Source organism: Thermobia domestica, chromosome 2, assembly GCF_964235325.1.
Source record: "Thermobia domestica chromosome 2, izTheDome1.hap1.1, whole genome shotgun sequence".
NCBI lineage: Eukaryota > Metazoa > Arthropoda > Insecta > Zygentoma > Lepismatidae > Thermobia > Thermobia domestica.
Genome location: NC_137455.1, coordinates 41288871 through 41301573, shown reverse-complemented (window position 1 = coordinate 41301573; position 12703 = coordinate 41288871). Strand labels below are relative to the sequence as shown.

Here is a 12703-nt window from a genome sequence, read left to right as displayed (position 1 = left end):
AATCCCATTTTTGGGAATGACATTCTCACAAGACTTTTTTTTCTCAAATGGACTTGGAGAATAAATCCACATCGTTTTATAGAAAACCTAGGAAACCTTCGTTTCCAATGGAAAAAGAAGAATCGGAAGAAATGTCACAAGAAACTACTCACTCTGTGCACTTGCAAAGGAATGCAAACGTCATAACAGCCAGTAAGATTACGATTCCGGCGAAATCACATTTCTAATTCCCTGTATCGATTCAAAACAAAAAAAAAATCGTGACGCTGGATTTTATATTACTCCACTACAATTATTATTAGACCGATATGACCATGACCTTAGAGGCAATGACCATAAAAGTACCGAGTAACGACGTTACGTTACTAATTTCCAACCCTACGGTACGAATAATAACGCTAAATAAAGGTAAGCCAGTGGCGTATACAGAGGATGATGTGGAAGAATTTTCATTTAGAATAGAAGATGATGAAAAGAAAAGGCACCATTTTTGTACTCAAGAAAAGATAGGGGAAAGATTAAGACAGACCTCTAAAACCTTTAACATTGATCTTTTTTATATAAATCCTGATTTACCGGAATACCAGCGAATAGCTGTAACTAACTTATTATACAAATACAGGGGCGTGTTTTCATACAGTCCAGAGGATATAGGTTATTTTAGGGGATACGAGCACAAAATTCGTATAGATAAAAATGCGTCATTCCGTCTTCGTTTCCCACCAATTCCATTAGGAATTAGGCACCAAATTGATAAGCAGTTGCAGCAACTGTTAGATACCAAAATTATAACTGAAACACAGACGAGTGATTATTCTTTGCCTTTAATTGCGATCAAGAAACGAAACAGTTCAGAATTCAGACTTGTGTTGAATCTACAGGCATGTAATAGTTATACCAAATAATTAAGCATACCATTCCGGTCTACAGAAGACGTTTTGCAGGTTTTAAAAGGGAAAACCCTAATTAAAACCCTGGACATTTCTCAATCCTACTTCCAAATATTATTGCATCCAAAAAGCATTACGTACATGACTTGAGGTGCATCATACTAGAGATGCAAGGGCTCGGAAAAAACCGGCTTTTTGGAAAAAACTCGGTTTTTTCCGCTCCGCTTTTTTGCTTGGAAAATTTTGGGCTTTTTTCAAAATTTTGCTTTAAATTGATAAAGCATACTTTGTTTCGCTTCTCTACAGCACAGGAACTCATTTGATTAGTGGTTGATGTAGATAAAAATATAGAACCTCTAAAATAAACCATGAATTTCGAAAAGATATTTTTAAAATTCTTAACATATTTACATTATGAATTCCAAAGGATTAACCAATATATATATATATATATATATATATATATATATATATATATATATATATATATAATTTTTTAACTTCTTATACACAAAAATAAGTACTTTTTTCTAGCAAAATTGTATGTAGTATTTCTACTTCAAAATATCACACGCCTTCTTTTTGAAACAAAAACAAAAAAATGAGAGAAATACTTTTTTATGATAATCTTAAAAGCTGCATATCAAGAGCTTGGTTTTGGTTGGTTCTGTACATTCTTGAAATTTTTAAGTTTTAACTTTCATATACATTGTATGAATATTTCGAACAAATTCTTCATTCATTGATCACATACGTAATAATATTACCGCTCATTAGGTGCTTGGAATCTGCAAAATCGGCAAAATTCCGAATTTTATAATGCACTGACTGCTTCTTAAGCTTGTTTAGAATCGGAAAAGTATAAAATTTTCTGTTAATGGATCATATGCGTAATCAACTTTTCATCTGATCGTGTGGTTTCCTAGACTTATAACCACTATTACGGTTTACCCAGTCCTGAAGGTTTCTGAATTTTTAACGACAGGAATTCAACATATCATTACAAAACTTTTTTTAAAAAAAGAGAGAAACTATGAAATACATTTAAGACGAGTGGAAAGAATCAATCACTGTTCCAATTCCCAAGAAAGGCGATAAAACTGAATTTAATAATTATCGAGGCATTTCTCTTAACATTCTATTAACAAGACTGATTCCATACGCAGATGAAATTATTGGAGATTATCAGTGTGGATTTAGGGACATCGATCAACTATCGACCAGATATTTACTATTCGATAAATACTCGAAAAGAAATGGGAATATATTACCCAGTACGTCAGCTGTTTATTGGTTTTAAAAAGGCTTATGACTCGGATAGGAGGAAAACATTGTGCAACATTCTTACGGAATTCGAAATACCAAGAAAAGCTACTTTTATTAATTAAAATATGTTTAAATGAATCAAAAAGTAAAGTCCGAGCAGAAAAATTCTTGTCCATAAGCTTCCACGTCGAGAATGGCCTGAAACAAGGAGATGCGTTATCGCCATTATTGTTCAGCTTTGTTCCGGAGTACGCTGTAAGGAAAATTAAAGATAGCAACCATGCCCTAGAGCTGAATTTTATTCACCAGGTTACGACCTGATGATGTAAATTTAATAGTGGATGATAGGAGAATAGAAAGAAATGCAGAGTCCTTATTAAACGCTTGCAGCGACATAGGTTTAGAAGTAAATGCAGAGAAAACTAAATACATGGAAGTTCACCGGGATCGTAATAGGGCAAATTATTGATGGGTTAAAATATCAAATAATACTTTCGACAAAGTGGATACTTTCAAATATCTGGGATCAATATCACCAGACCAAAATATATTCAGAAAGAAATTAAATATCGACTGAAATCAGGAAATTCGTGTTATTATTCAATTCAAAGTATTTTGTCGTCGCGAATTCTATCGAGGAATTTGAAGCTTAAAATATATAAAACGATAATCATGCCTGTTGTGTTTTATGATTGTGAAACATGGTCACTTGAGGGTAGAACGCAGACTGAAAGCAATTGAAAATAAAATCCTGAGACGAATATTCGGACCCAAGAGGAACGGGAATGAGGGGAACTTCATAACGAAGAAGTGCATAATTTATACGGTTTACCAAACATCGTTACGGTCATCAAGTCTGGGAGGCTCAGGTGGGCAGATCATGCAACTAGAATGGAAGAAGGTAGGAACGCTTTCAAAGTTTTAACTGAAATCCAATCGGAAAACGACCATTAGGAAGACTTAGGCGCAGATGGGAGGACAATATTAAAATGGATCTCGCAGAGATAGGAATACAAAGTAGAAACTGGATCCAGTTGGCTAAGGATTGAAGTCAGTGGAGAGCTTTTGTGAACGCGGCATTGAACCTTCGGATTCCATAAGCCATAGAGAGAGAGAATATAATTAAGTTAAGCACAACTGCACAACAACCATGAGTGAGTGGTTAGCTTTTGCGCTTCTATCGGGAAGTCCAGGAGTCAACCCCACATTCGACCATTTTGACAAAAGTTTTTCTTAATTGTATCTGTAAATGTAGAGATAATGCGTGTACTGTGAGTTCTGGCAGACTTCCTTTCTTATCGTTTTTAAATCGTTGTTATTACTAATTACCAGCAGTGACAGATTTGCGAAGGGGGTTAAGGTGGGGATGTTTTACGAGTGAAGCTTGTACTCCGAAATTACAGAATTTCTAAAAAACAAACGAAATATTTGTTATGACTTTACTCATAAACTTCAAGCTGTTCTCAAATAAAAATTAGGTATTTTTAGAAAAACTAAACATTAATAAGAAAAATTCCTCCCAATATAATTTTCTAAATCCGCCACTGATTATTAGTATAAAATGGTTTTCAAGGTTGTATCCGGAAGGTTATTGCTGAATATATAAACAAACGGAATATTAGTTATGCTTGTACTCATAAACTCCCAAATAAAAATTAGGACATTTTAGAAAAAACAAACATTAAGCAGAGAAACACCTCCCAAAACACTTTTCTGAATCCGTTACTGATTATTTGTATAAAATGGTATTCAAGTTTGTATCCGGAAGATTATTGCAAAAGCATTGCACAGCTACAGTATAACAAGAATATGGAAGTACAGTTTGATAGATATACTGACAAACGTACGCTCTGACGGATATAATGAAGCTTAAAAGTTTAACTTCTGTGCTCGAAGCCAGAGTAGGCCTACTAATCTCTAGGAAATGAAACACGGATGACTAAAAAGAAATAATGTAGAAAAGAAAAAAGTGTCGATAACTCAGAAGTTAAAATAAATATCTTCTACAGTTGCCCTCAGATACTACGTACATTATGTTTACATTAATTCATAAAACATATGTTCCATCCATCATGATGGTGAATTCCAGAGCAAAATATAGCATTTAGGTCTTAAAATCTTATTTAACTTTAGATTATACTATAAGAAAGCTATCTAAATAGAAAAATCATGAAAATGAAAAAAAGCCAAAATTTCCAAAATTCTCGTTTTTTCCCCCAAAAAGCCGGATTTTTATGTGCAAAAAACCATCGATTCAAAAAAGCCGGCTTTTTTGCATCTCTACATCATACACGCAAAAGCTATAAATTCCTTAGATGAGTAATGAACCACTGTTCATCTTTCTAATATTTAACGATTGTTATTAAAATGCTATTAGACGACTTAACAAAACGCACTACCAATTTTGCAGATGACATCGTGATTGGTTCATATACATGGGAACAACAACTCTCAGATTTGGAACTTTTATTTAAAAAATTACGGAAGCATAACTTTAGAGCCAATCGCAAGAAGACACACTTGCTATACAGAGAATTCCCAGTATTAGGATTTCTTGTATCCGGAGAAAAGATTAGCATTTCACCGAAAATAGCAAATAAGATCAAGAATTTTAAGAAGCCGACCACTAAACGAATACTTAAGAGCTTTATAGGCCTTTGCTCTTATCTTCGGAGTCATAATAAGGACTTCACGATCAAGGCAGAACCGTTTCAACAGCTCGTTACTAAAAATGCTAAATTTAAATGGACCGAAAAACACGACGAATTATTTGAGAAACTGAAAGATATTTTGAATGCCCCATCTCTCTACCATTTCGACGAAAAGCTAGAGATAAGTTTTTACACAGATACGTATATCCTCACATCAGTTGGGAGGCTTATTAGCCTGTTATAACCCTAACACTAACGAAGAAAGAATTGTTTCCTATTGCAACCGTCGCCTTACAACTAGCGAGTCTAAAAGTTCAGTCTGGCTATACGCTATTATATATGCTTTGCCTAATTTCAGATATTTCCTACTTAATCGTAAATTTAAATTATTTACAGACGCAAAATATCTAAATTCTTTGCGTACGCACCCGGACAGGGTAAGAAAATACACACGCTATAGACTTTTCTTAGCTGATTATAATTTTGACATCTGCCATATTCAAGGAAAGAAGCACCCGGCCGATATTATCAGCCGCTTAGAACAAAATAGCAATGATACTCCAGGACCCACGTCAGGCAACCGAGGATTTGTATGCATACAGATCCAATTCGTTGGAAGAAGCCATTCTTCAAATACAACAACCAGAATCTATGAAGAACTTACGGGAAGAACAGCACAAAGATTACGCATACGCTGATATAATAGCAGTTTTGGAAGGGAATGAACCGACAAAAAGTTCTACCATGAGAGCAGCTAAATATTTTCGATTTTAAAAAAATACATATTTTAACGGACACAAAAATATCCAGAATTTGGACTACTTCATCTTTTGTGTATCCCGAAAAGTTAGGGAGGGCCATGGTTCGAATCTATTCACAAAGATCCGTCAGTGCCCCATTTTGGGTTTTCGAAGACATATAAGACTGTCTTCAACAAACACTACATGCCAAACATGAAATCATACTTAGAATTCCGAATCAAGAACTGTAAGGAGCGCCAACTCGAGAAAGCTCCCGAAAAAGCCACAAGGAGAACTTCTTCATCACCTGATAGGCCATATAGGAGAACGATGGATGTTCGACGGTATATGACCTTATCCACACGAAGAAGGGAAGCCAAAATATGTTTTAGTGGCCATCGAAACAAGTACTCGTTATAAAGTGACGAAAACTATTAATAGCGTCACGGCAGATCCAATTGAACAGGTCTTATTGGAAGGAATAATTCTGAAATTCGGCGCCTTTCGTTTCCTTCACCTGGACAGACATTCTGTACACAGAGCGAAGAAACTCCAAAAGCTATCGGAAATATATATTTTCGAATTTAAGTTCTGCTCTGCTTTTAACCATCAAGACATAGGATTAGTCGATGCCATGAATAAAACACTACAGAATTCCTTAAAATTTTTCGTCCAACAAAATCACGAAACTTGGCCAAAATTATTACCTTATATTACTTTTAGTTTAAACAGTTTCGCTCAACTAGGAACGAAAAAATATTTTTTTAAAATGTTTGGGTACGAACCCAGGACAATCAGCGATTGTAAATTGCACACTACTCCTCAGGTACAACTGGAACGAGAGCAACTAGTGAAACTAAGGGGAAAATACGGCAAAACTCACAAAAGGCACATGAACAGGAAAAGAGGTATTTTGACAAAAAAAAAAAAACATAAACAAGAAACTTTCCCCAATGGATATAAAACGTTAATTTACTTCCCCTTCCGAAGGGTCGGAGAGTCATCACAATGGACCGACAGGTACTACGGACCGGCCACAATACTTTCAAAGCTAAATAGCAATCTCTACCGAGTTCGCATGCCCAGCAATTTCAGGGAGACTGAACAGAATTTTTTAATCGACAGAATTAAATCATACTATGACGCCGAAAAACATATACAGGGATAATGATAACGAACGCAACAGCTAGGAAGAAGAATAGAAGAGATAAGAAGAGAGAAAAACAAGAATAACATGATTCCAGCAGATACGAACCGATGATACGTGACGAGCATTCTTTATGTTTCAGCGGCAGAAAAAAAGAGGAAAAAACAACATCGGATATCAGTAAACAAGATATGAAATATGATAAAAGTAACTATTTGAAATGACCACATCTCGTACGTACTATAGTATTCACATTGCCACAAATCCCTTGTCTTTTATTCTCACTCTTATAATTCCTCACCTCCCTGCATTCTGTCATACGCACAATTTCCTTCAACGAACAAAATTGCAAGCTATCATTTTTCTATCCACCTCCAGTGAATGAACTTCACAAGGCCAGCAGCAACATTTTTTTCTTTCGCTCCTTCGCCGCGAATGATATGATTGTAGCTCACATAATAACCTACATTTACAGAGTGTTCAGAAAATCAGGATTTTCAGTTGACAAACTTTTTTCCGGCGTGACTTCGTTTATCACAAGAGTGACTTTAACCATTATATAAGTGTGTTCTGTTATCCATTTGCTACGACTAATAAGAACTAGTCCGATATTAGAAACTTTTTTTATAATGGCAGCCTATGACACACGCACTTCACAAAATATGCTGCGCACATTACCATCAGTGACGTAGTTATAATTATAATTTATAAACACCAGAGCTTCGACAGCATTTCCTTTGAGAGAGATGACGTAATATACGGATCCTGCTTAGATTAGAGGACAAACTGTCAGTGCTTCAACTTCAAGTTTAACTTTAAACTTTATTTGTGTGATAGTGTCTCATACAGTGTTATATCAGTGACCAGTGCTTTCAACATTGGTTTTATGTTTCATTGTTTAAGTGCTTTTCCAGTGTATACTGCGACCAATATGCGGATTCAACATAATGGCGCAAAAAATAACCCTGTGACGTATATTTTTTTCTAATCCCGGGGATGTAAGGTTCCGTATGTCTACACGTTATGCAATAACTATGTGTGAACTACACATGTAAATAGTAAATAAAAACAAGCAGACGATGGTCTCAAAGAGGAGTCGCCCACAATCGACAACCGTCGGAATAACGAGGACCACCGAAGGAAGCCGACACTTCAGGATAAAAGGGAGCTGCACGCCTCGACCAGTATCAATCTGTCCAGGTTGATCAAACCACCTAAAACCCCTCTCACGACGCTTGGACACCGAGAGAAACCTCACCAGCAAAAGCCCACGACGCTTGGTCACCGGGTTCCTATCCTAATATAACCCAATATATTAGAGAAACTACTTATAATTTTTGTATTTAAGAAGAATTTTTATAATAAAAGGTGAAGGGAAAGTCCAAATCCCGAGTACATTAATTGATCTATACAAGAAATTTCACAATATATAGAGCATTTTACATCGAAGAAATCGTCGTGACGAGGTTTTATACTGACAACAGGTTAGGCGAGATTTTGGGACGCGAGGTTTTGTACCCAAACCGTTCATTTTAACGTTGTAAATCGCAGTCACTTTTCAAGTTTAGCTCAGATTTAGTTTAGCATTGCTTAGGCTAAATGTAAAGGTGGGTTGATTCATATATTTTTAAGTTAAGGAAGTTTATCTTCAAGTAATATGTGCACATAGGAGTATCACCATTGGTAAAAGACAAATCCATGTAATCTACTACTACTACTACTACTCATTATTATTATCATTATTATTATTATTATTATTATTATTATTATTATTATTATTAAGCATTCTGCCTTTTGGGAAGTCCTGGGAATAATAAGGTACTTTCTTTTTCTCTTTCTTTGATTTTATATTTGGGCCTGAAAATGTTTCTTCCATGTTTCTCAATTTTCAGCTTTCTCTTTTAACTCCCAAAATTTTCTCCTGTTTTTCAAATTATCCATCAGTTGTGTTATTCTTGATGTTCCTCGCTTTCCTTCCATCTTTCCTTCTATGGTGGTATGAAGAAGACAATTTCTTCGCAAGATGTGTCCAATTCAATTGGCCTGCCTACGAAAAATGCTGGCTAAATACGTCCTCTTCTGTCCAATCCGTTTTAAAACATCTTCGTTTCTTACTCTCTCTGTCCATTTTCTCTTCTCCATCTTCCTCCAACACCAAATTTCGCACCTCTCTAAATATTTCTTCTCTAACTTGCGTACTGTCCAAGTCTGTGAATCAAACAGCCCAATCAATGCTCCATGCGTATTAGGGATGGCCACAAAGATCCGGTTCCGCCGGAACCGTTTCTGCGAGGAACCGGTTCTCGGAGATCCGGTTTTCAGAACCGGTTTTGGAGCCGGTTCCGGACCTGGATCCGAAGAACCGGTTCTGGACCTGGATCCGAAAAACCGGTTCCGGAACCGGATCTTCCAGAACCGGATCCGTTCAGACCCGAAAACCGGTTCCACCAGGAACCGGTTCTGGCCATCCCTAATGCGTATATAGTAATTTACCAACTTCTTCCTTTATTCCAATATTAAGGCTGCTTGTTAAGAGTGATCATTTCTTTTTTAATGTTTCTTGGGCTATGACAATTCTGGACCTGATTTATTTGATTGTCACACATACAGTGCATAAATACAAATTTCTATAAGTAAAATTAAACTTGTTAATTAAGAGTTATTGGCAAGACTTGACAAAATAAAGGCACTTTTCAAAGTGACAAAATTTCGTCATTAAAAAGAAAAAAAAATCTTGAAAATTGATGAAATGTTCTCTCCAGTCTGCCATTTTACTTAATTGGGTGCAATCTGTCGATTCATCTATATCTTAGTTTTGGAATTAATCATAAATTAAAATGTTAAGACTTATGTGATAATAATTTTAATAATATGTCATTAACCGTACTGTTAACATAATATTGTTAGTGACATAATAACTATTTTTAGTTCAACGTCCTACGCTTATTAACCTTTAGGCTAAAGGAGATAGATGATTAATGGAAGTGGCTGATTATAAAATTATTTTTTTGTACTCTACCTCACCGGGAATCGAGCCTGCGGCCTCATTGCACCAAAGGCATAAGTGCTAGCACTAGATCAGTGGTTCTCAACCTTTTTTGACTGACGACACACTTTAATGAACATCCAGGACATCCGAGACACTTGTTTGATATTATTATTATTATTATTATTATTATTATTATTATTATTATTATTATTATTATTATTATTATTATTATTATAGTGAAACCAATTAGTTTTAGAATGACTCTATATAGCAGTGAGCATTATTAGTACCAGTGAAGATATTGACTGGTACAGTCTGTTTCCATTTTAACTAAGTATTATTAAATTCTTCATGATTTTTAAATTCTAAACTCTCGCAACACACCTTAGGTGACTGCGTGACACACTAATGTGTCGCAACACATCGGTTGAGAACCACGGCACTAGATCAACGAGAAGGGCATGAAGTTCACTTTAATAAATGATATGGCTCCCCTTCAGCGTCAATTTGCAAATTTTCAAGTAAATTCGTTTTTAATATTAATCTTGTTGCACAAGAATGCAAAAGTCAAACTCAAAGTAAACAAAACACAATCTGCTTCATTACATGATAAGCTTCTTTTTTTTTAAAAAAAACAAAACGTTTATAATTTGTTTGTTACGTTTTTCGATCATTTTCCGTTTCTATTATTTAAAAAATTTAAAAAAAAGAACAAGGAAAAATCAAGAAACACAGTACGAAAGAATTTTTAAAAAAAAACTACTAACAAAGGGGCAAAAATAACAATACTTGATGTGATTGAAACGGAAGGAAAGGAACTAAACACTAGCGCCAGTACCTTCTTTGAGAGGAAGTTTCGCCTTATTAGAGACAAAGTGGAAAGAAGAAAAGGGATGGGAGGAAGGCCAGAAATTGATGGACACTATTAAAAGAGCAACGTCGAGATGAGGAGATTAGCTGCAGGACGTAGCACTTGAAAGTTCTCAATCTATGGCTAATGACCTCCTGGTGCTGACAAAATAATTATGTTGTTAATGAATTCTTTAAAGACTTTACATGGTACGTTTCTTTGAAGTCGCAAATACAGATGCATATTTCACTTAAGTAGGTAAAATCAAAAAGTTACTTTTAAGTTTTTTTTAAAGATTTTTCTTCGCCTTCTTCACTCAGTCTTTACTAAAATGTTAATACCATTTTCATATACGCTGTCTCATTTAGATGGTATTTCACCCTTAATAGTAAACAAATAGTAGGTACACCGGTGAAGGAATTTGGTTTGTGTCCCCGTATACCTAACGTGAAAGCAGAAGTTCGAATTTTTACATTTCCTATCATGTTCCATTCCCTAATATATATAGATATAGATATAGATATAGGTATAGATAGATAGATAGATATATTTGAGTCTCCAGACTTATCGAGTAGAAAGTCATTTGGTTTCAATTTTAGAATATTACATTAAACGGACAGATTAATAGGAGTATTTTGTATCCTCGGCATTATACTAACCCGCTAAACTCAATGGCGCTGTGGGTAGTCTATCAAGAAGGAATGCTATCGGTAAGAATTGCCATATAGGAATACAAAGGAAATTGATTTTTGATTGTCCTTGATAGATTTGATGGATCATGTTCATGAAACTACTACATTTCCAGCAATAATAATAATAATAATAATAATAATAATAATAATAATAATAATAATAATAATAATAATAATAATAATAATAATAATAAACTACGGAGGACCTTCAAACTATGCGAATTAAACACTCAAAAATACTGAAGCCACATCAAAAAGCCATTACTTACTGTCTCTTACAGTTTTTGTTCAACACAAATGAATACTGAAACCTCAAGTGTTAATTAACGTCTATCCCCATCAGTTGTATGTGAAGAATAAAATCAAAGGTGAAACAAATTCTTGCAGAATGAATTAATATCAGAATACTGCTAATCGCTATTTATTTCCGTTGTATCCACGTTGCATTCAGCTAATAAACATCTATGGCGATGAATGTTGAAACCAAAAATAGTTGATTTTTACTACTTTCGGTGTGAAAACAGATTTAACAGAGGAGATGGAAAATATTATTCGGTCACCGAATCGATTACGAAAAAGAACTAGATACCTCTTTCTGTTTTTCTCTTATTGGAAATCAATATTGTGATCAGAAATACTAATAAATTTCAATTACTTCTGATTAGCATTGAGAGTTGTATGTGCTGACTGTGTATTCTCTTCAAACACTGGAGGGCAGGTTGGCTAAGCGGTAAAGCGCTTCTTTCTAGTGCATGGGGTTCCTAGTTCCCTCCCCGGCCAAGTAAGGTAGTGGTAGTCAACATTGGGACCGTGAGTATTCTCGGAGTTCTCCCGTTTCCTCTCACATCATCATTCTCTGAATCATTCCATCATCATTCATCATTGTCTTCCTTAGCTAACGGGCGTGGTAGTCAACATTGGGACCTTGAGTTTTCTCGGAGTACTTCCGTTTCCTCCCACATCATTCTCCCAATCATTCCATCATCATTCACCATTGTCTTCCTTAGCTAACGGGCATAATTGTGGTTCGTTAAACTGAAAGATTTTACTTTCTTCAGCCGAAAATGGTTATTCCATAGACGGAAATGGTTGATTTCTACCACTTTGGGCTTGAAAATGAAATGACATGAAATGAAATATTTGAGTTTTACGTCCCACGGTTATACCGGTAAGGCTAAAGGAGACGGTGATGATGAGAAATGAATGAACTGGTGGAATGAAGAAAGTGGGAGAACCCCGAAAAAACCCACGACAACGGTGTTTGTCCACCACAAAGTCCATACAGCGCGAGCTCGTATCGAACCAGGGACCCCAAGCACTGGAGGTGAACGCTCTACCACTGAGCCACCGCACCCCCTACACTTTGGCTTTGAATCGAGGGTTTAAGAAGAGACGCTGTATCGTGTTTCCTTCGATACCTGTCAACAGACGGACGGATATAACTGTTCTATAAGACTTTCGTCATATGTGGACAGGAT

General features: G+C 35.5%; 1 protein-coding gene across 1 annotated transcript in view; it reads right to left on the bottom strand.

The window, feature by feature from the left end:
* LOC145671501 (KH domain-containing, RNA-binding, signal transduction-associated protein 2-like) overlaps nucleotides 1-12703 on the bottom strand; it is a 1003314-nt gene that overhangs the window by 224367 nt on the left and 766244 nt on the right. The gene's annotated exons all lie outside the window — the stretch shown is intronic.